The sequence below is a fragment of the Labrus bergylta genome, chromosome 4, assembly GCF_963930695.1.
Source record: "Labrus bergylta chromosome 4, fLabBer1.1, whole genome shotgun sequence".
NCBI lineage: Eukaryota > Metazoa > Chordata > Actinopteri > Labriformes > Labridae > Labrus > Labrus bergylta.
Window position 1 is genome coordinate 23,078,333 of NC_089198.1, and position 24,369 is coordinate 23,102,701.

At 38.5% G+C, this 24,369-nt stretch overlaps 1 long non-coding RNA gene across 1 annotated transcript in view; it reads left to right on the forward strand.

Annotated features, from left to right (window-relative positions):
* Positions 1 to 14,563, forward strand: part of LOC136178893 (uncharacterized) — a 41,503-nt gene extending 26,940 nt beyond the window's left edge. The window contains exon 3 of the long non-coding RNA XR_010666195.1: positions 13,899 to 14,563. This is a non-coding gene — a long non-coding RNA (uncharacterized lncRNA). The remainder of the gene's footprint in view (positions 1 to 13,898) is intronic.
* The last annotated feature ends 9,806 nt before the right edge of the window (positions 14,564 to 24,369 follow it).

Sequence of the window (24,369 nt, forward strand, 5' to 3'; positions counted from 1 at the left end):
TGTTAATCTGTGAACTTTTTGTGGTTGAAGGCAGATTTTGTTTCCTTTTGGCATGGCTACAGAAGCAGATGCCCAGTGCTTCCAGTCTTGAAGTTAAATATATAATATATAGAAATTTTACATGAAATATCTAAATTAATTAATAATTTACTAAACCTATGTTAAATATTTTCTCAAGATGGCTTACAATACCTCAAATATTTCCAACAGTTATCAAAGCCTTAGAAATCCTTAATTTTATAGTATTGATGGGATGTGTTCAAATGGCTGACAGAGCCGCCATGACAGACACCATGGCAACACAGGGTGTTTCGTCATAGACGTCTCCATAAGGAAGTGATTAATACTACCGAAAGCTGCCATACTTTTGCTGTATGTGCTGCTGTGATAAGAAAATGTCATGTAAGTTATATTTGGATACATTAGCTCGTCGGTAAACATATTCTCCTCAGGTCTGTTTTGCACGTTGCTTGTCTTGACTACAGTAAACTCGGGGTTTGTTTACATCAGAGCTGGGGGTGGAGTAGCAGAGAGAGAATCAATCTCATGAATCCCCACCAGTTTCGACATCATCTTTTGTTGTCGTTTTGATTGAGAGCCCCCTGGTGGTTGATTTAACATTCTGTGCGTTGACGCTAAGAAAGGTTGCTGCTAGCAATAGCCAGATATTTATTGTAGAAAAAGCAGTCTCAGTTTTCTCATACAATGTCAAACTCTTCCCTACTAAAAATCTTCATCTTCTCAAGCCCTCTGCTTCTTGATATTTTACTTCACATATTTTCAGTTTCAAAGTCGCAGCTAAAGGATCAGACAGGAATTTATTTCTCACTGCTGCATTGATGCTAATGATCCTTTGACTCATAGTTCTTTCAAATCTAATGCAACCTGAACCACAATACAAGAAACCATGCATGTTTTATCTTTGAGTCCTTGCACAGATAAATAGTCTAGAGATGGGGTGGCAATGTGTGGGCTGGAGGTTCACTTAAATTGAGTGAGGATGAAATGTCCATCCTTCCTCCCTCCTGTCCTCAGAGAAATGGATTGGAGCAGCGACGCCTATCTGACTCTGAATTAATCAGCCGCAATTCCCTGGTCAGTGAACTCTATGGTTCATTAGACTAGTGGGAGGTAAAGCACAAGAACACACACACAGAGGGAGAGAGAGACTATGCAAAATGACCACAGAGCCAGAGAGATTTAGTTCATACATAGTGTATCTTGTATAATATAGGTCATCATACTCTTGTGCAAACAAATAGACAAACTGAATCCCCAGCATTCTGTTTGAATGCTTGAGACACAATCGGTAACACTTTACAATAAGGGTACATTAATTAACATTAGTTAAGGCATTATTAAGCCTTAACTAATGGTTACTAACAGTTAACTAATGTGTCTAGTAATCATTTATTAAGGGTGTTCATGTTAACTACCGGATTAATTAATACATTATTTAATCCTTATTAAGGATGCTATTAACATTAGTTAATGCAGTAATAAGCCTCAATTAACAGTAAATTCATACAATAATGAACATTAAGAAACCTTAACAGATGTCTCTTGTTAATATTAATTAAGGGTTCACATGTTAATTAAGACTATTAACTAATATTACTGAATGCTTGATAAAGTTGTTCATTTATGCATGTCTTGAGGTTCACAGCTAAGTCATGTCATTAAGACAAAAGTATTTGTTTTTATTAATGTTTATTTAAGGTTAATGACTGTTCACTTACTTGCCCATCCTCCAACTGGTGACTTATTTTTGGTAAAGGTTGAGATCAGTGGACCACACCATGGTCTTCATGTAGACGTTAGATTGTTCCTTTATCTTCATGTAGACGTTCTTAACTTACAGCCTAACCAATCATTATTGTTGATGTTATATAAGCATTACTAAACCATGATTAACCATTTATTAATGCTCTGAATAAGCCTTACTTAACCATAATTAACCAGTTATTAATGCTCGTTGTGACCCTTATTGTAAAGTGGCAAACATATATCCCTTAAGTAACTTTATAAATGCTTAAAAGTGCTGAATAAGCATTACTTAACTATAATTAACCATTTAATAATGCATTTTGTGAGAGGAGAGGAGAGGAGAGGAGAGGAGAACTTAAGCTGCTCCTTTTCATAAACCGAGCTGTAAAACTGTGTCAGAAAAATGCTGCCCTCTCGTTCGTCTTCTCTCCCCTCCCTTTATGCTTTATGACTCTGTAACCGCATTTGTTACTCGTTTGATGGGCTGGGGGAGCCGTCCGGGGCCCTGGAGTACAAGATATTATTCTTCACTCGCCCCCTCGCCCCCTCGGCCTTCCCAAAATAACAGCCTCCAGCCTACTGTTTAAAGTCTCTCAGCAGAGGGAGTGGGTGGGAGGATGGGGGAGGGCAAGAGGGGCTGAAAGATGTCTCCATAGCTCTCCTTGGGAGCAGATCAAAGTGGACCATTCCTTCAACCCCATGGCACCATAATGGTTTGGTGGAGTCCAAGTGAGAGCCCTCGCTGCTCAAGATGTTGTAACATGGATGATTAGTGACAGTGTAATACTTTGAACACGCTCCGTACAAAGGGAGACCCCAGCTGAGTGAGAGGCTTTAAACTTTTCTGGAGGGAGGTGTGGAGGGGTTGGAAATATTAGGGTTCCTCGACCACCGGAGAGCATTTAGGACTGAGATGTAAAAAGATATCACATTCACTTTTCCCCTTTCTATACGCTTGGCGGGAATAAAGGACAACAAATAGAATGTGGGAGGCAGCACACATGCCTGTCATACTTTCCTTTATTAGAAGAGGGAAGTCCAGGACGTGTGTTTCAATGATACATATGTAAAGGAAACCAGAGGTATTTAGTCCACACTGATACCCCTTTAAAGCAACATTTTTCATGCACATTTACATTTTAATGTGTGTTTAAAATCATGATTTACCTTTGATGCAAATATGTAAAGTCTTTTTTAAAATAATGAAACAACTTTCAGTGTGTAAATGATCTCCTTAAACTTGTGAACAAAGTTACAGCAGCATTGTACAGAGTTACATTTTTTAGTTATCCATGGCTCATTTTTCTTTTTATTTAGGTCTTCACTTTTATAATCTTTACATTATATTTGATAAATTAAGAGATGAAGCATTAGCAGGGAGGCTAAAGAGAATAAAATCCAGAAAAATATAATTATAATATATAATATCAAACAGTTATTTAGGGCAAATTAGTAGTAGTGATATTGATTATTTATTCAATACATTTTTCTTCAAACTTCTTCATAATAACTCATCCAGATACATTATTTTTGTTTCTATTAATCAGAAAGTTTTGTGTTTTAACAGGAGAAAATGAATTGTTGTAAAGCAAAGATCATTTTGATTTCTACAGAATTGTTTAACAAACATCCTAAAAAAGAAAATCTATGAAAAGGATCTCATGTGTTTCCTAATGTATCATACAGGAGATTCATTTCCAAAAATGTATTAAAAAATGAATAAGTTTCACATCCATTCAAGTTAAATCATTTAAAAAACAAGGTTCTGAAGTGCATTTTACAGACCTCTCATAATCTGACTGATTCAAAAATGTCTAATGACTAAACTAATAGAATAAATAAGTAGTATGTCCACCCATGTGTCAGTCCAGCTGGGGCCTGCTGGGGACTTTGTGCAGAACGTCCAAATTCCCAGGTTGTTACTAAAGAAACATGCCTTTTCAATGATGACTTGCTGGAGAGCCTTTTATAGTAAAAACAACACTTCTCCTATGTATGCAAACACTGCAGGGTTAGTATTGTCCAGTTAGTGAGGTAAATGTTGGAATTTTTGGTTAAGCTTTTACATTTCTTTTAGAAGAGAAAATTGAAAGTTATTGGCTGGAATATGAAAATCATTTGATGATTATATTTGTTGATTTAATTTGCTTAAAGTGGAAGCCTTCATTCCCCTGTACTGTCTGTACATGTTTCATTAGACAAAGCTTCCTTTCCTTGAGGCATCAGGGGATCATAGACCTACTGACGGGATGAATCCAACAGTACTTTAAGAAGCCAAAGCCTAAAAAAGAAAAGAAAATGTACACAGATTTTTCCTAACAATTATGTAGTTTCTGATGGCAGTGAAAATGGTTATTCTGGAGAGTGAAAGTTTTTAGGAGGTCACTTACTGTACACTCTCCCAAAACAAACTTTAATAAGTTCCAAAATCTCCCATCTAAGCCTCTCTCTGGCTCTGAAAATGTATACCTCCACTCATTCTCTCCAACTCTCTCAAAAAGACAAGTGCAAGTGCAACAAGTAGGCTACCTGGAGTAATCCTTATAAAGGCCTACATGTTAGCAAACAGTCGCCTGGCAACAGCTTAAGCTGATACAGAGTCAAATTACCATTAACCAGAGGCATTGTTTAATGTGACTGGACATCTTAGTCAGTTTGATGTGTTACCAGGCAACTGCTTTCTAACATGTAGGCCTTAAGGAATAGTGGGAGACTTGTGTCATTGAGCACAAGCTCCTAATAATCAGACGGAGACTATGGCTCGTGTATTGAGAATCTGGTTCATCTGGAAGAACTGGTTCAGGCCTGTTGCTGCCCAAACTCTGTGCCTCTGTAAAGTTTTCAACCTTTTCAAACTCCCACACTTGCTGTAGTTCAATAATTATATCAATGTATAAGTGATCAACATAGTTACCAAAGCACTAAAATAACTTTGACAATGAAAATGATGATAATATTCACAATAATCCTTGATTAAATTCCAAATAGAAGTCTGTAACATCTGTTGATCATTTGTTGAAATACTCTACTGGATCTTATACATTCATCTCCATGGCTTTACAATTTGACAACAAAAAAATACCTATAGTGCGTCTGTACAGCACACTGATAAGGTCACTGCAGGCTTAAGAAAGAGGCTATGTAATCCACTTATCTTAAGTGGGCTTTGCCTGCCTCACCTGCCCTCCTTTTAAGAAGAACAGGAAATACTGAGGGAAGGAAACGCTCACCTGGCCTCAGGCAGCCATGACAGAATGAGCCACAGCACATGAAGGGCACTCAGAGCTATTATCACATGTTGGATCATTACACAGGTGGAGGTGTTTTGGTGCTCGCTCTATGTTTGCAAAGTGCAAAGCCGGATGTTGTGATATCGTCTTTTTGCATGACACTCAAACAGTTGTAGTGTGTGTGTGTGTGTGTGTGTGTGTGTGTGTGTGTGTGTGTTTAAACATCTGCACCTATTGAATCCCCCCCCCCCCATTTCAAACCATGGCACTTTTTATGTATAGTCTAAAAATATTCTAAATATTCCTTTCAGAAATAAACAAGTTTAAAAAAGGACAAGAAATAATCCTTTTAAGGCTCAGAATAGATTGTGTCTCTTTCCGCGTGGCTTTCATGTTAGAGGAAGTGCAAAACAATCATATTGTTACATTGTTACATTTCCTCCTCTTGCTGTGAACGGCTCACATTGATCTTTATGAGGTCACAGACAGTCCGCTGGACTCCCTGCAGATTCTGTTAACACCACATTTATAAATATGTACACCTTGTGTGATATAAGAGTCTTTTTTATAATCCAGGAAGATATACAAGTTTATTTATAGCAAGTCAACATCCCCAATATGCTGCTTTTCACACCAAGGTTAAAAGACCAAAGAGGAATGAGTTTGCTATCAATGTCAAATATGTCTATAGTGATATACCTTAATACAGATTTGTTATACGTTTGGTACCATTTACATTTTTCTGACTGAAACTAATATTCCAATTGTTTACAAAACTACACTACAGACCTTTTTAAACATCTCTTTGGCAAAGTATACAACCAAATATAATACTGTAGAATTTAAAGTATGAGCATTTACCCGTAAGCCACCTGCTTATATGTGGCTGTTCCTTTAAACATGTTTAAAGTCCGCAAACTACATATGCTTTTAAATTCATTACTTCCTACTTTGTTTGGTATGGTTTTTTTTATAAACTTGAATTATTAACAGTTTAAGCAGGACATTTGACAATTAACCTACTGATTAAAGTATTTCTTGGTTAATCATATCAGCCTGCTACTGTGAGAGATTTTTTAAAGAACTTAATGAAGTTTAAATTGTAAAAAATTTAAATGAGAGTTGTCACCTTCAAAAAACAGCAATGAAAAATGTCACACTTACAGGGCCAAACCTTCAGTTAATTTGTATGGTTGTACAGCTCTTACCTTACCTACTCTGAAGGTTCATCATAAGATAAATTAGCTTTGTGGAGACAGAAGTGGAGCTCAAAAGAGAGTACAACTAGACTAATAACATGTCAGTGTTACACAGCCTGTTGCAATGATCCCAAGTGACAAAAGATTAATGCTGGGACAGTCTAGGGACGCTTGTGGTCATGATTCAAAGAAAGTGTCTTTGTCTTTTAGTTGAAAACAAGATGTGAAGAAAACTACAACAGATCCCAAGAGCCTGAACATATGGGATATTTTGACCAGTGTTTCCACTTTTCTGTTGATGTCAGTCTGCAATGAACTATAGCGACTAAATCAGGAACCTAAAGACACACACGAGTGACCAAAGAGAACCTGTTTTCCGTTTTTATTGTCTTGTTAAAATCACTGGCCTTTAAACTGCTCTGCAGCAAGACTGTGTAAAACATATCTGAAAAGCAGAGAGTAGTGAGACACAGGCAGAAATCCATTATTCCCCTGACATGTCCATTGTTGAGTCATGTACTTACACTTGGCAGGGAGAGGTGAGGCAAGAAAAAAAAAAGAAAAGAGAAATCCTTTATTATATCTTACAGTCACCGGCTCACTCGGACTGTCAGGACCAATCATCCGGGGGGAGGGGGGGGGGGAGCTGCCTTCTTCTTCTACAGCTGGAATTAATGGACTGACAGACTGTTAGAAGCAGATGATGGGGTACCAGACGGGCAAACATAGATAAAGACACAAGAGGAATGTTAGAGGTTTTTCTGTTGGCACAATTAGGGAATAATACACAAGAAGCAGACTCAATTGCTCTCAGCAGTCTCAACCAATAAAGTATGAGGCTCTATGTAAAATATTGTGATTTCCTTATAGGTCCTCCATGTTCAATCAATAAAGAATTATTTATTCAAATAGTGCCAGTTTACTAACAAGTATCTCTGTAACTTTATATAAAGAGGAAGGTCTACACTGAACATCTAGTTTTTACGTACTTTATTAATCCCAGAGGGGAAATTCTGGTCTAAACTCTATTATGAGAGACATGCTTCTCACACACATAGGCCCGAAATACACACATGCACAAACAGGATCTATGGACATGAGTAAGGGGCAGCACATTAAAGAGTGCCCGAGCAGTTGGGGGTTCGATGCCTTGCTCAAGGGCAGTACTCAAGGAATGATGTGGCAGCTCTCCAGCAACCAGACCAATTTCAGATCTAGGTCTGCACTGGGACTTGAATCCTCCAGTTCCAAACCTAAGTCCCTGCAGACTGAGCTACTGCCAACTCCAAAATATATATTATATTTTTTTATTTTTTTATAGAGAACCAATGTTGATCTACATGAGTAAACACTTGGCAAGAATTGGGATAGAAGAGAAGAGGGATAAAGACATTGCAGAGGGACAAGAAGGAAAACTGATGGAAACACACAGAGAGGCAGGCAGTGAAACAGAGAAGGAGACAGGACTGACTGGATATCCAAAAGAAAAAGAGACACAGAACAAAGAGAGGCAGAAAGACAGGGAAACTGGCAATGAGACAGGGAGATGTACACAACAACAATTACAACTGATGGAAGAGAATTCTAGCAACAACACCAAAGATAATAGAAATATTACTTATAATAGAGATACAATTAGTAACATTAGTGATTATACTCTCAGATTATTTTCCTACCCCTATGGTGGGAGTATCCAGCTGTTGCTGCTGTCGGCCCATTTGGTGGTAATGAGGTAGAGCCAGAAGGCCCACATCCTCTCTCTGATTAACACTTCTCAAATTCTAACACAGCCCTCGACTCCTCCTCTTCTTGAATATTCGACCAAAGCCCAAATTTGCTCACCTTGGAGAGTTATAGCTTTGGTGTCGACATGGAAAATAGTGACACCATTTTTGTCTTTGTTTGCCTTTGAAGAGATAAAAAGCTCCAAGCTACAGCTTCTTTTCAAACTGATGAGTGTCATGCCACATTTGTTTATTTGACTGAGCTGATGGTGGAAGTGTTCGCCTTCTTGTAATCAGCTGAGTCTCTGAAAGGTTCCTGGCCTCAGGTTTTCTACCTGTAGAGGAGTATGGATCATTCATATGCGTCATTAGCTGAGCTGCCAGACCTAACTAACTAAATGTACAACACACAGATTCATCCATGACTGCCATTACAGGACGTTTTGGCCTGTAACACACATTTCAAGCCAGAACAATTGAAAAGTCTGAAGAAAGAAGGAGAAAACGCAGTCCAATTATGTTTTCCCTTCATTATTCCCTTCATAAGGAGCAACGTGTTGATGAGCGTTATGATCTTCGTGCTCTTAGACGAACATGTTCACAGCCAGGGTTTCAGTTTGCGGTTTGTTGATTTTTCACTGACGGACAGTTTGTGGTGGTGGAGTGTCCGCATCACATACGTACGTGCCAGCTGATGTAAACGAAGAAGTAAACAATGCAAGTTTGAAAATATTTTGTTGGGAAATGCTTGGGAAATGCTTTCAACACAACTTTCAGGCCTCAGGGTACAAACTCTGATTTGGAAAACAACTCTGAATTCAGTGTTTTTGTACGAGGAAACATTTGGAGGAAATCATGTCAAGTACTGATGAGTGTTTGCATATTTTGGAATTGTAGTAAGTTGAGAAAAAAATCTCCCAGACACCCAAAAATCTCTTTTCACGCTACCCTGAAGCAGTAAACGGTCAGACACCAGTGAAAAAAAATAAACTGACAGAGTGCAAAGGAAACAGACCTCACAAATAAGTCATGACATACAAAATGCTAAGACTTAAAAAATCTTTAGACTCGTCCCCGCTGGGGGAAAAAAAGATGGATGAATCAGACATTTTTAAAGTGGAAACCACAATGTTTTTCACCTGTCACGGTCTGACTGGCTCTCTGACTGCGTCATCTCTGAAATGACTTCACAATTAGAAGCCATTTATTTCCACAATGTTTGCATAACATAATTCTGTAGAACGACGACCACATTATTATGCTTTTCTTTTGCCATTTTTCTGGAAATTGGTTTCTTTATAAATCTGTGCCACATTAAATATTAAGATTTAAAAAATAAAAACTTTAGTGCAAAGCCATTTTCAGTAGTGACAGAGTACTGACATTAGCAGAAGGCCAGCATATAGAGAGAAAAAGTGCTAAAACAAAAGTGTTAAAACATGTTAAACACAATGTCACTGTAGTCAGTAGAAATGAATCTCTGTATGTAAACTGAGAGTTTATCATGGTTACTCTAAAATGGAAGTAAAAATTGCAATGTCATCATAATTTTTTTATCATGTAAGAAATAACCATAGACTATATAACCTTACATAAATAACCCAACATTTTTTTAATAACCACAGATTTAACATTCTCTGCTCTTTTTTTATCACAAGCAGCTACAATGATTAAACCTTTATTGACAATGATAAGTACTTTTTACATTGCACTTTTCAAAAATAAAAATTGGTGGAAATTTCATAATGTTAAATTAGATGTCACTTTTAGTGACTTCACTTTTCTCCACTTTTAGGTTACTTCTCACCTTGTAATACTGCAGATATTTAATAGATAATTGACTTAATTTAAGGAATAAATATGACTTTTAAAATGTTTGAATCTTTAAAACTGTTCATCTTTTCTGTTTTAGTCATTTTTAAGTCCTCATTATACACATTGCTCTTATACATTCAACTTTTTTTAAATTACTCAACTAAAAGTTAATGTTTTGTCTTAACTAAGTTTAAGATGTTTATTCAACGCTCATATGTAAGGTTTTTAAATTTACTATCACTACTGAGATCATATACTTTTATACTTTATAAAAAAGCTTAAACTATTACATTTGATCAGCTGTAAGTGTGTTATTATAGGCTGAAAACATATATCAGCACTTGAGGATGTATTAATGTGGAATATTTCTTCAACTCAAAAAGGATTTGCAACTTGTTGCTTTACTTGTTCACCTTTCCATATAACTTTACTTGTTTTACAGTGTTCCTTTAAGATATTTAGATGTTAAATAGATGGTCGAGTCATTAAAGGAATCTTCAAAACAGAAATCCGGCATGGAGGGCCATTTTTTAAAAACTCATGTAGTTGAGTTAAACGTGATTCTGTTATGTTGTCTTTAGGTATGAGTGTGTTTGTGTGATTATGTTATTAGCATGCAGCTCTCTACAGAAACTGTCGAAGGCTTTGTAGTTAAATAATCAGAGACTGTGGGGGTAACTTCCCTCCTCGGATCAGGCTGTGAAGTTTACAACCTCTCCATCCTCCTTTTATTTATCAGTCAGATTCTTTTGATACATCCAACATGCCTGACCACGTTTCCCTCCGGTGACATGCCTCTTTTCATTCAATCCCAAACAAGGTATTTTGTGGCGAGGCACCCCGCTGACAAATCTACTTAGAAGTTTCTTTGAAGCTTTTTCCAGTCTGTCTTTGCTTTATTAACCCTTGACTCTGGGCGACAATATTTTTAACTTCATAGTAGTCTCACCAACCCACAATGCTACTGACTATCTTACATTTTTAGAGACAATACAACTCTTTCTTCCATATTTGTCCTGGCCCCTGGCTTAAAAATGAATCACCTTTTCTTAAATCCAATCAGCCATATTTGATTACAGAAGGGATTGTTTGGCCATCTTGTTATTTCTAGTTTGGCATGGCACGGAAATAAAGACATCTAAATTCATCTCAGGCTGATTGCCAGTGTCTGCTTCAACACCTTTCATCATAAACAGACTGAAAGCCATTAGTCCGTTTCTGTTATGTATGAGCTGCGAAATGTTTCATATAAACTGTTTTTCTCTTCTTGCAAATGCATTCATTCAGTTTGAGAAAAGGGAATATGCACACATTTGATTAATATGTGGGGGGAAAGGTTTATTTGGAACAATTTCAGACCTCTAATAAAAAGGATTTCTTAGGGAAGTTGTAGTTTTTGTTTCTGCATGTTGCCTGGGTTACTGATGTCTGTATTTCTTAAAGACAGCACCACCCGTTGGACTCCAGGGGAGGTGCCGTAATCGTAACCTCATCGTAACTTCACATACAGGTGACAGCATGTGGTAGAGGTTAGTTACCAACTCCAAAAGTGTGACCACCTGGCACAAATGAGCTCCCCTGAGAAGATTTACAAACCCCTCGTCTGAAACCTCAGCCCCTAACCCCCCCCTCTCTCTCTCGCTGCCTCTCTACCAACCTCCAAGCCAATTTTAGCTCTTAAATCTTCTTTCTACTGCAACAAAAAACTGATTGTTGCGCGGCAATACACATGTCTGTGCATACACACAAATGCACACAAACTCCTCCTGCAACCCTTGGAGCTTAATGCTATACAGTAAAAGTGACAAACTGCATGTGCAAGATGAGCTTCACACTCATTTATCTAGAGGTGGTAGGGGATGAAGTCTTGCAAAGCTGCTAGGGTTTTCTCTTCCTCTTCATCATATTTGTCCTCAACATTTTTTGCTGAAGGACGGGATTGTAAAGAAAATCATCATTTCCACCAGTGGCAAAAGGTCAGAGATGTAACCGTACTGATTTTGCATGAGAGTGATAATCGTGTATTATCTTGTTAAAAAGGACTCATTTTTTCAGCTTGCAGATTAGGAGTCACCTTTTCTGCTTTTATTTATTTATTTATTTATTTTACTGATGAAAGCAAGAATAATTCAAATATTTATACAATAAGTGCTTGGATGTTTTAAAAGAACACACTGCCCTTCAGCTTCAGCTCCAGGTTCAGGTTCCTGTATTTTTACCCATTGGTAGATTTGTTTTGATAGTGACATCCCTTATGACACACAATTACCAAACAGATAACATGAAACAACAAAGTAGAGAGAAAAAAAAATCCTTAAACAATGATAAAAAGGATAAAAGTGCTCAAGGTTCCGCCAATCAGGGCACACAAGAGAAATAAATATCAATCAATAAAATCAATTTTAAAAATCACTAATATGTAATCTCTTGAATAAAGCCGTAAAAGCAAATTTAGGGCATATATAAAAAAATAAATGTAATCTTGTTTCTTATTTCAATATATTAAGTTTGCATATGAATATTAATTTGTTTCAAACTTCTAGCATGTTTTGCCCCTAGAGGAATAAATGAGAGTAATTAGAAGTGAACTGAAACAAGGAGTCCTTCTTTGTGTGAAGTGAGCCACAGAGAGCGAGAGAGAGAGAGAAAGGAGAGACTGATTTTTTACACTTTCTGCACAATTTCCTCTCTATTTCCTCCCTGAAGACCCCTGTCTGCAGAATGTGCAGAGTATGCTTTCCATGGACAGGAGACCATGGAACCTGCCAGAACAAAAAAGTATGAAAAAAGAGGAGTGAAATTTTCCTCGTCTCTCTTGCACTGCAATAGAGGAAGATGGAGTTATAACCCATTAAAACCTCACCACCATTTAAAAAAAAAAAACGTTTTATCCAAGAGTTCCCGGAACACTGAGCTACTATTACGACCAGAATACTTGGACCGCACATCCGTTACCCGCTTTGACGTTAAGAGAGAGAGAGAGAGAAAAAACTAAAGCACCATATAGCAAAGTGCATCAAGCCTTTACTTCTGTCTTGCATCACACCTGATTGAGGTTCATGGCTGTCATGTGAGACAGCCAATTGAACACAGGGAATATTAGAATAGTGGGATAAAATGCTCTGACTGCCTCCTCTGAACAGACTCAGATATTTATCTTTATTTCAGGTTTAGTGAGGAGTTAGCAATTCAACTATAACTGTATAAATATGCATCTATATCGAAGCTACATATTTTTGTTTTCTAAATAACTGAGCTTGAAGTTGAGAAAAGAAAATGTTTTTGGTCTTTATCTACTGTGCATTGCTTAACATAGAGGCCTTATAGGTTTTTAAATATTTAAGGAGTTCATTTGCAAACACAAATAATCATACACCATTCTGGAAAACAAAAGTGCCCTGAGAGTTTTGATTAGCACTTTAAATAGAGTTGTTACCCAATACAGCCTATGGGGAACCGGGGAAAAGCAACACAACTACAGTCTGAGTGAAATAAAAAATAAATAAAAATGTTAATGTTATTTTTTTTTTTTTAGACATAGTTATTTGCTTTTGCTAAAGAGCTCTTCACTTAAAACATTTTATTTTGGCGGGGCCCCTGTCTTGTTTACATTTTAACAACGGGCTGCACCTTTAAAATGATATGTTATCCGATCTTTCAAAAGAAAAATGTTGAAAAGTTGATCAATCATTTTCGTGCCTAACTGTTAAATGCCTAAAACAAATATTCTTTACAAAGAATAAGGGGGGGGGGGGTTCTTTCTGGTGTTGCCAACCAAATAATTACAAAAATAAAACAACCACATTTCCTAACTTTCTACGTATTGCCTTATTTGCTGCTAAAACTTGATACTTGCGAATAAAATAGATGATACATGTCCTCCCACACACAAAGTTGTTCTTGGAATCTAGTGAATTCCTGGTACAGAACACTCACCCGTTTTACAATCAGTGAAATAACATTAGTGTGCACAAAAATAGCCATGTAGGCCTTGACGATTTATTTTTGTCCATTTGGAAGCGTAAAAGTGTAAACATCAACAAACTACCCAACAAGGACACAAATGACTGATGAGTAGATTTGAAACATGTCCTTTAAAGCCATGGTCAAAGACACCTCTCACCCAGACGCTTTCACCCTCATAGCTCCATGTGTCATAACAGGTGGTGAGAACGTCTGCAGTTGGAGGCCATTTGTCCTGACGAAATTAAAGCTGAAGTCCAATGGCCACTTGAAGCACCTTCCAACAAACACTGGGAGAACCTGTGAAGCAATGCTGTGCACAATGGGTGTTACAAAGCAGAGGAAGCTGGAGTCAAAGAAGGAAGGATGCCCTCTTAAAAACCAGGAAATGAGACTCCAGGATGCCAACTGCTTACCACCGAGGATCGGGGTTTAGATGGTGACATATACTTCACTCTATTTAACCTTTAGTAGAGGCAACCCCATCTTCATTCAACACACATAACAAACCAAAGAAAACCAGGCGCTAAAATATTTTTTCAAATAGATACTCATCATGTTGTGCTACAGGTTATAACAGGTGTGTTTTTATTTGTATCATATTGTTTCTCAGACAACATGACGTCTCCTTTGTGAGTCATAAACTGCTGCTGTCTAGAAAAGATAACGTAATGTGCTTTAAGCAAAATCAACTACAACACACACACTCACTCACAATCTGCTCTGGGGGCATCAGAGGGTTCGAACCTGGCCTGGGTTCGAATCCGACATGTGGCTCCTTTAAAGCATGTCATTCCCACTCTCTGTCTCTTTCTGATTTCTGACCCTACCCATTGTCCTATCTGTCCAATAAAGGCACAAATAAGCCCACAAATAAATCTTGAAAAAAGAAAAATTGGCTCTGGAGAGATTTGTAACATGGGAGGATGCAAGAGCAAGGCCGAGGGTTGTGGAGAGGGAGAGGAAGGAGGGGGGAGATGGGGAGATAGATGGAGTCATTAAGATAGCCTGGGTGTCAGTGTAATTCATCAGGCATGATAAGGCCATGGCCTGCTGCCAAAGAGCAAGGTGTGTCCTTTTCCCTCACCAATCAACATCAGTGGAAGATCACAGACAGTTTCCTCTTCATGCTCTCAATATTTATATCCTTGAATACTGATATAAATAATCCAATATGATGTCTGTTTGTACAAAGTGCATGACAGTTGTTCTCTTCATACTTAAATGACCAACATATTAAATCACATTTGAAGAGAGAATTAGTTATCACACATTATATCAAATTGAACCCCCTAGAGGCCAGATTGTTTTTTTTTTTCCTGAATGTCAATTTGCATTTTTCTTAGTTTTGCGTCTTTGAAAGTGCTTTGAGTGCTATCCTCTGTCTCAGCACAAATGCGCTCAGATTCTGAATGATAAATTCTTCAACATGCAATTTAATTACAAAGTTGCCCTGAAGCCACAAGAGACCCAGAAAATTACACACGTTTGTGATTATCGACAGTTCAAGTTTTTGAAAAATTAAATTCACTATTTATACACTCAATTCAAAACGTTAGGAATAAAACTGTAAAACACTATTTTACAGGTATCCAACTATTTTCTTTATATAAAGTCCATATAAATCTGAGAATATTACTTATTCCATTATAAATGTATGATTTATGATCTATAGATCAGTTGATGAGACACTATGTTAAAGTGCATGTCAGCACTTTCAGATGATTTCTGAAGTTTGTATCTTCATAAAATGTGGAAACAAATATTAAGCTGTAAATACAAACTGCTGTATGAATTTACAAATGAATAGATTGATTATTATAGGGAGCTGACAGTGACTTGTACAAATATTTCATGTTACCATTTAGTATTGTTTTCTTTTTATTTTCTCAATCTCTTAGATAATGATACACAACTGTGCCTTATTCATGATAACCAGCAGGATACCATTTATAGGAAGCTAAGGTTTTGTAGCACAATCTGTTCGGTATAGGCTACACACACACACACACACACACACACACACACACACACACACACACACACACTGAAACAACACAGCTAAACTGAGGGAGGACTTTTATCTGTTTTCCCTCTTTAAATTACCCAGAAAATGACGAGTACCATAGTCGTGAGCACTGTCTCTCGGAGGATGATGAATGGATTCATCAGCCGTTTTGTCCCCCGATTAAGTGTCTCTATCCAAACAAAACCTCCAATTTGCCAGCTTGACTCAGTAGCAAACCACTGCTGATTGATCACTTTCTTTCCCATTTTCTCTCCATTCCACCTGGGCATCTTCAAACATCACATTACCTGGCACTCATCTAGCTCTGTACAGTGAGAAACCACACAAATGGTCATTCATATAAATCACTAAACACTATCAAACAGACTCACTGTTCTTTATAGCATTGCGGCACACATACAGTCCTGTGCAGGAATGAAAAGTTGCCTTTGAGCCAAATTGAAAGTGCTACACTTGCTTTTTTTTTTCTCAATATTGTGGGATTGAAACTTGGGAATGTTTCCAATTCTCAACACCTTTTTTATAAAAGTTTGCAAAATATTTCACACAGTTTGAGATGATCGATGAAAGAGAGCTTTATGCTGACCTTCAGGGGTGCAGGAGGTTCTGAAAAATTAAGTGGGGGAGAAAGCTACAGCCTCCTGCTGCATTAAGGAGGTGTGAAAGGCCCATCCAGGCTCCAGTGTTTAGCATCAGTCCCCAGAGCAACAAGAGAGGCTGTGTAGGGACAGGCTTACCTCGCCCCGCACAAAGGATGTTCTGTGTGTTCCAAGCACACACGGAAACGCATGACCCTTGAAGCTTTTCTCTTTGTCAGGAGGCGCACGTTTTCTGAGCCCAAGCTTACCAATACTTGTTTGCTGACAGCCTGCTGGTTTTGTGAGCCTTGCAGCAGAAGAGTGAAGAGCTTTAACCCTCATGTCTGTCCCTCAGGCTGATAAAGTGCTCTGATAAGCTACGAGGTGCTGGTAAAAAGTGGCTGGCCCTCAGCCCCCACGGCTACAATATGAAAGAGTGGCTTGTATGGAGCAAAAGAAGAGATGGTGAGGCCCGAAAAAAAACATGGAAAACTGTAACAAAAAGAAAGTAAAGATTAAATAAAACTGGATTAATGATGAATTAGACTTGGTTCAGTGTGTGTGTGTGTGTGTGTGTGTGTGTGTGTGTGTGTGTGTGTGTGTGTGTGTGTGTGTGTGTGTGTGTGTGTGTGTGTGTGTGTGTGTGTGTGTGTGTGTGTGTGTGGTGTGTGTGTGTGTATGTTACTTTCGCCACCAGCTGTGGGCAGTGGGGGGGGGCAGAGCGTGTAAAAGTGGGGGAGCCCTGCCATGTGTTTATGTTGACTAATGAGCTAATTACCCAAACCCTAATCTAGCTCAGCTTGTGTCATTTCACAGGAATGCTGCAGCAGTCAAACGCTTGCAGATTATGGGTCATTTCCTGACTGTTAAAGGCAAACTACTGCAGCAGTAATTCCTCCACACACCAGGCGTTAAACCACAAGGATTGCAGCTTCTCCATTTGCTGCTTCACAAATGTATTGTCCTCAAATGAGACTACAGGATCCAGTTTAATTTATAGACTTAAAACAGCTGGCAGTTAATTTACTTGATGTTTCTGGGTCTGGATTCGTAATTCCCACATTTAACTGCTTTTATGTCCAACAGATCTTTTTTATAAAGCTGGAAGATTACGTGTCCTTTTATGGTCTCAGAAAACAAGTCTTTTCCTTTAGCCAAATAAAACCTTAAAAAACCCTTGGATGACAGAAACACCAGAAGTCTTTTTTTTTAACTTAAAAACAAATTGAATTAGTGGAGTGTGAACTTGTAGTAGTGTTAGCTTACTTGAACCTCTATAGCTGCTTCTCGTCTCTGTTTGAGGCTAGCAATTTGTGGCTACGTTAGCCACTACTAGCTTAACACAGTTGAAGTTCCATCCAAAATGTCAAGTTGCTACATTTTCAGGTTTTAACAAGGAAGAAGACTATGTCTTATATAAGAGGCGATATCTTTGGTTCTGCTTTAAAACGTCTTCCTTTTTTTATTCGCCATCATGAAAGTAATATAGAGCCCTTATGATGACGTCCTCTTTTTACCTAAATAAGACATCATCAGTGCGCAGTACAGCCAGTAGATTTCATGTCAAGCTTTGTATAACATCCTTGAATAACTGCCAATGGCATGTTTTGAGAACATTAAAATGCTACTGGAAAGAAAGACAAAGAAAGTGAAAAAGTCCTCGGATTGCTTTCAATTAGGTCACTGAGTGTTGACTGATCAGCTCAGATTATTTTGCTTTCATCTTTGAGGTATTTGGGGGGGAAAATACAGCTACTGCTGTACACTAAATGAATGTCAGAGGTGGAGTAACTCATTCTAACTTCTTAACAAACCTCCTTAGAGATCATATTTTTCATACGGAACAATGAAGATGAAAGTCAAAGATTTGAGAGAAAACAGGCAAAAGTTGAAAGTACTTTATAGGATTGAATCAATCAAATCTCTCCGTCAGACAGCATGGGAGGTCTCCATCCTCTCCACCCTCTCTACCCTCCCACAGCCAGAGGTGTGAGTGGGGATTTAGTGAACTCTCCCCTAACCCCCTTCCCTCCCTCCCTCCCTCCCTCCTCTGTTCATCATCCCCCTCCCCTAGGGTGTAGCTGCTTCACTCCCCCTCAACAAGCTCCCATCCATCACTCCTAAGATTTCACTTTAATAGGTGGTCCTCTTCCTCCTCTCACACAGCATTATGGGGAAATTTAAGGACGTAGAACAAGACAGTGGAGGATGAAAACAACACGTTTGTGTATCACCGTGAGAGAATTTTCATTTTAGTACTTATTAGTATTGATTTGTGATCACTCCTAGAATGAGAATCAGCATGGCACTTTACTATTCATCACACTTCATCACCTTTATGACAACAACTCTTTCTTGTCACTCATCATATGTCACCAAAACTAACCAATCAGGCGCTAGGATGACTAAACTAAAAATGCAAAGTGATCTGTGGAGGTGGATTGAACATGTTTCAGTCACAACAGATGCTGCAGAAAATGTATTAAAACAAGTAATACATGAACTTCAATATTTAAATATTTCTCTGTTATGTTGTAAACTTACAACTTAACTCAAGAAGAAGCACACAATGGAAATGATTACATTTTTTTTCAAAGGAATTTTGACATTTTTGGTATTTGTTTTCTTCTTCATATCATTTCCGTCTCTATTGTTTACACTTGTTTTTTCTATAGCACAGGAGGAACGCAGTTCTTCTCACCTGTTTATAGAGTACTGTAAACAAACTCAGCGTTGTACAATACTTTTCAAGGAATATAAGGATATTTTCAGGAGGATTTATTCTTACCACAAAGTATATTTGCTTCAGGACAACATTTTTAAGTTTAAATCAGAAATATCATGTAAAAAATGGTAAAAAGTGAAATAAAAAATGGTTAAAATCTTTGACAACTTTCAGCACTTCCACTTTTTTGATACTCAGTGTCTAAAGTTCCTTTCATTTTTCTGATTTTAGCTTAAACTACAATAAAAAAGTAGTATACATTCCACAGTGCATCTGCAGAAATGAGACCCGCAATGCTTTGTTTTTCTGTTGTTCCCCAGTATGGTTCACTTCCGTGGTTCAAATGACTGAGAATTTGAAAGTCTAGCATGCTGCACGTGCCCGCCAGAGTTGTGCCATAACTACCCCCTCCTCAGTCAAACAGAAGGCAGGTTGGTTGATATTTAAATGGTTCTGTTTGTTATCCTTCATGTCCCGTGTGTGCATGTGAGCCCAGTATAAAGGCCTGTGTCCTTTTGAAGGGGATCGCACCAGGAAAGTGAGGGGGAAGGAAACCTTTGCTTTGGTGTTTTATATATCGACAGGAATGACTTCCCTCAAATAAAGACGTGCTCCTTTCTGCTGCCCGGGCTGGAACAAGCTACTTGTTTCCTGTCCTGAAAACTTGCGGCGTGTTCGAACAATGCACCCGGGCCAGAGTACAGCAGATGTCACGTCTTGAAGATCTGGTGTGTTTTTCTTTTATTTAATCTGACCACAGGTTCAGACTGAAACGTATGTTTACAGTATTTGTGACATTTGAATGAACCGACTCAATTGTGCCATTTGGATTCATATAAATGCTGAAACAATAGATAGCAGCTTTTGAACTGTAATGTTGAACAAAAGGCCAAGATGAAAGTGTTTCCTCTCAGGCTGTAAAAAAGAAAAAACCCATAGACCCCCTTTTTGAGCCATAAACCGTCACCACGCAATAAATCAGACCATGTGGACAAAGAAACATCCAATTAATGAATCCTGGTAGAGTGAATCTTCCCTCTAAATGTCTACATTTCTGCAGACTGCAGTGTCCGTGCTACAAAGGCTTCTCTTCTTCTGCCTCTCTCCACTGGGAGCTTGCCATGCAGAGTTTCTCACTCGCCGCTGCCCCCTCATCAAATTACAGCCCTGCTCCCTCCTGTCATGTTGGCAAACAAAGGTCTTAAAGCGCACTCCCAGTGTAATTGCCTCTAATCTCAGACATAATGTGCTCTTTCATGTCGACTGGTCGCAGAGAAAAGGGAGCCGTTGTTCTGTCTGCTGTCTTTTTTCACCCACTTTCACTTTGAGGAGCACGCTTTAACAGTCTGCTTTCTTTTCCATTTTGAGGAGGAAGAAGACCTTTATTGTGAAGCAGTGTAAACATTTGGACAACATAAAAGTTGCTGGAATTGACCGTGGAAGTAAAGACCTTCGTAGCAGTCCTGCTTCTCAAAATGCCCATAGTGCTGATATTAAAATAAGCACCATGAAGTTGAGAGAAACGTGCATGGTGGTGCAGTAGTTCTCCTCCACCTTTGGCCTGGTTTCTCTCCGCGGTGAGCATCAGGCAGTCTGCAGCTGGAAGTGTTTCCGTGGTTTGGACAGGTGTCTCTCTGCCCTGCCTGTGACAGAGGCCTCAGCAGGGCCTGGGACTGGAGTGTGGGAGCTGTAGGCTGGAGGCTGTCTGCCCCTCCTTAATCTGAAATGTCCCGCAGACCCACCTGACTGGTAGTCAGCTGTAACTGATCCAGTATGCTAGCAGCGCTGGTGGGGGAGAAGAGAAAATGAAGACGTGTGTGAGCGTACAGGGGAGAGACATGGAAAGAGAAAGAGAGAGGGGGGATAATGGAAATGTTGGACAAATTCTCCAACTGTAGATGTCTTTTGGTAAGAAACATAGTCCTTAATATGGTTTCCAGGGGCTTTGGCAAGCAAAGATGAACATATCGAGTAGAAAGCCCAGTATCTGATATCTGCGCTGGGTTGATGGCGAGTAGGGAGAGTGCAGGGTAAGAGGAGATGCAGTGTTTCTAAAACATTCAGCCAGGGCTTTTTTAAGGGACCCAGCTGTGCGCCCTGGAGGTCCTGAAGCTCGAACTAGGGCAAAAAAAAATCAGCACGGCTGGGCTGCAGCCCCACAGCCTGGTTAGCCATGACCTGATGTTCCAGGAGCCTTGGTAAATTGATGGGCCCCAGGGGAGCCGTCATAAGGGCCCTCGAACAATCAGCCATTCATGCCTGAAGCCGCAGCAAGAGGGCAAAGACTGTGCATGATCAGAAATGCTGAAAAAGCTGTTTTAGGGTTGTGATTTGACAATTAGAGGGGGGTTTTTTTCTATGGATATTTGCACCACCATTTTTCAAAGATATTAAATTATTTCAGATTTGGCACATAAATTTGTCCTCAAGCACCAAAATAATGATTCCAAGCTGAGAAAACATCCCCTTTTTGTTGTGAAATTTAAACAAGAGCATGTAATAAGTGTAACTCCCCTGTGAATGTGGGCAGAATATTTTGGGATAATGTGGCTGAACTGGCCAGATCCCATCACGCCTCATCTGCCAGGTCTACACTCTGATGTTGCATAAGACATCTGAGCCCTTCCAGGCATCTAGACTAGTCCTTATGTGGACAAAAATGGGTGTGTTCATGGTGTCCCCTCGCCCAAATCCATTTACCATGACTAAATCAACCGACCTTCCTTCAGAGCTGACTCGTCTCGCTCTCAGAGATTACAGGCCCAGAAGTCAGCTTCACATCAGTTACATTTTTCTGTCAGTTACTGGCCACTTATTTTTAGAGCGAGGACAAATATACAATGAAAGGAGGGCAGTGGATTGGTTTGGGGTAGAAGGCAGGTTTAAAGCCAGGGAACATCTGTCCTTTCAAAGGCATCTCCTCCTTGGTATGATCAGAATCCACTGCAGGGCTGACGGAGCTGCACTGCGAGTCACAGGGCTGGCATGCAAGTGAAAACAGAAGTACAGGAGGGAGGGGGGATTCTAATCAGAGCCCAAACTGACATATCACCAGGCAAAGTCAATCTTCACAATGTCACCTGAATCCATTACAATACTCTCTCAGAACAAGAAGAACACCCCCAAAAACCATGTAATTTATGTAATCCAAGTAGAGAAATGATTGAAAACAGATAGAGTTTCAAAGAAATCAGGCATAGAAATCATCAAATTGTGGAGTTTGGAAGATTCTTGCAGAGATACAATATAGACAGCCGCTTTTTAAGCAACGATTTTTAAGGCTTTTGGTACAGCTTTCTTAAGACCTTGAAGAAATATTTAACTGTGTTCTACATCAGAACATTTTCAAACCCACTCAACTAATTGTTCATTTTCAGATAGAGGACAGACCTGTAGAGATGTAAATCTGTGTGTGTGTGTGTGTGTGTGTGTGTGTGTGTGTGTGTGTGTGTGTGTCTGACACAGTCTCTGTTTAGTCTGTGTGCGTCAGAGATGCTTCATTACACTCTCATAAATTCAACCGCACCGACATTCCCAGCACGACCTTTCACTCTCTGTGTCTCTTGTTCTTACTGACAAACATGGAAACAAACACATACATACATACACACACACACACACACACACACACACACACACACACACACACACTAAGGAAATGTACACAAATGCAAGGACCTTTTATCTCTAAATTAACATTTTATTTTTTACACTGAAAGAATGACATATTTGGAATAAAAAACATCACAATGAAAATCATTTCATTTACAATTATTTGTTTAAACAAAAAGAGAACAATGCATTTAAAGGACAATACAAAATAATACAACATTATAAGATGTCATGAAATATATATCAGTGTTTCATATACTGTATCAAATTATTCTCCTAACAACACATCTTTTACTTTTTCAAATCATTTTCAGCAACACATCTTTGCAGCAACACATCTATCAAATAATCCCTGAATTTATAATTATGATCAAATAGTGTGTGTGATTTGTTAAGTAAATTATTCATTGTTGGTATTGTATTTCAGTGTTATTTTCTGACTTTACTGAAAATTGAATAACTGCATGAAAGAAATAATTGAATGTGATTTTTTTTCTTTTCCTGTGGACTTTCTGTGTTTTACTTTCTCAGCCGTGCGTCACAGAACCAGTGAGGAAACTTTGAGGATGAACAGCAGACTAAATAAACTCACTGAAAGCAGAAATATCACAAACCTACACTGGCTGAGAGATGGATGAGTTTCTGGTTTCTAAAGAGTCTTCTCTTATTTTGCTCACTAACATCTTTTGATTGAAAACCAATGTTTACTGTTTATTTGGAATGAAGCAGACCGAGTACATATTTCAAAATTTGTGACACATCTTTTAAATCCCATCCATTACAAAGTTATAGTCCACTCCAAACACAGAACAAAACACATTTACATTCCAAAATGCTGTATAAACCTTTGAATAAATCCCACATTTTCAGCAATACCACATATGTCAGACTTCATTCTGGGAAAAACTCATCAAATATTTGAATTAAATATGATGGGAAATATATTCTATTGGAAAACATCTAATCAAGAGCTCCAAACAGCTATTTAAAAACGGCCTTTTTACATAAAGGTCATTTAAATTCTGAATGTTTAAATAAAAAGAATGAAGTTTAGACAGTTTGCTCCTCTTCGTTTTTGTGAATGATTTGGGGGGAATTTCACAAAAAAAAATTTCATTTTGATAAATTGTTTTTACTGATTAAAAGTTATGTAGCCTAGGCAATATTTTTTTTTTTTACTTCAGATCGAGCAGCTTTACAATGGGACTTGCTTGAATCTTTATCCGCCTTATTTCAGCTGCTTTAGTATCAGTGCTCTATAATATTTGTTACAATATCCCTCACTAACAAAAATGAAGTTGAAGGTCATTAAATCGTCTGTTCGTTTTTTTTCTTTAATCGACCTATTAAACACGCTCACCTCCATCCTCCGCCTCGTGCAGCAGCGAGCTCACAGGTCATCAGAGATCAATGAAACACCGACAGCGTGAACCCGCTGAGAAGCGTCGGACTGCAGGTCTCTAAAATACACACACGCACGCACGCGCGCGCACACACACACACACACACACACACGCACACGCACACACACACACAGGTCCCACTTTTATGGAGAGGTGTTCTTGTTTGACATGTCCGAAACAGAATCCTTCAAATGTTGCTGTTTACACTGTGAAAGAACAAAAACGAATAAATAGTGAAAGGGGAAAAAGAAAATGAAATCACGTTTTTTTAAAGGGAAATAATCAGTAGAGTAAATAAATAATAAATATGCTTGATGGGCCTCT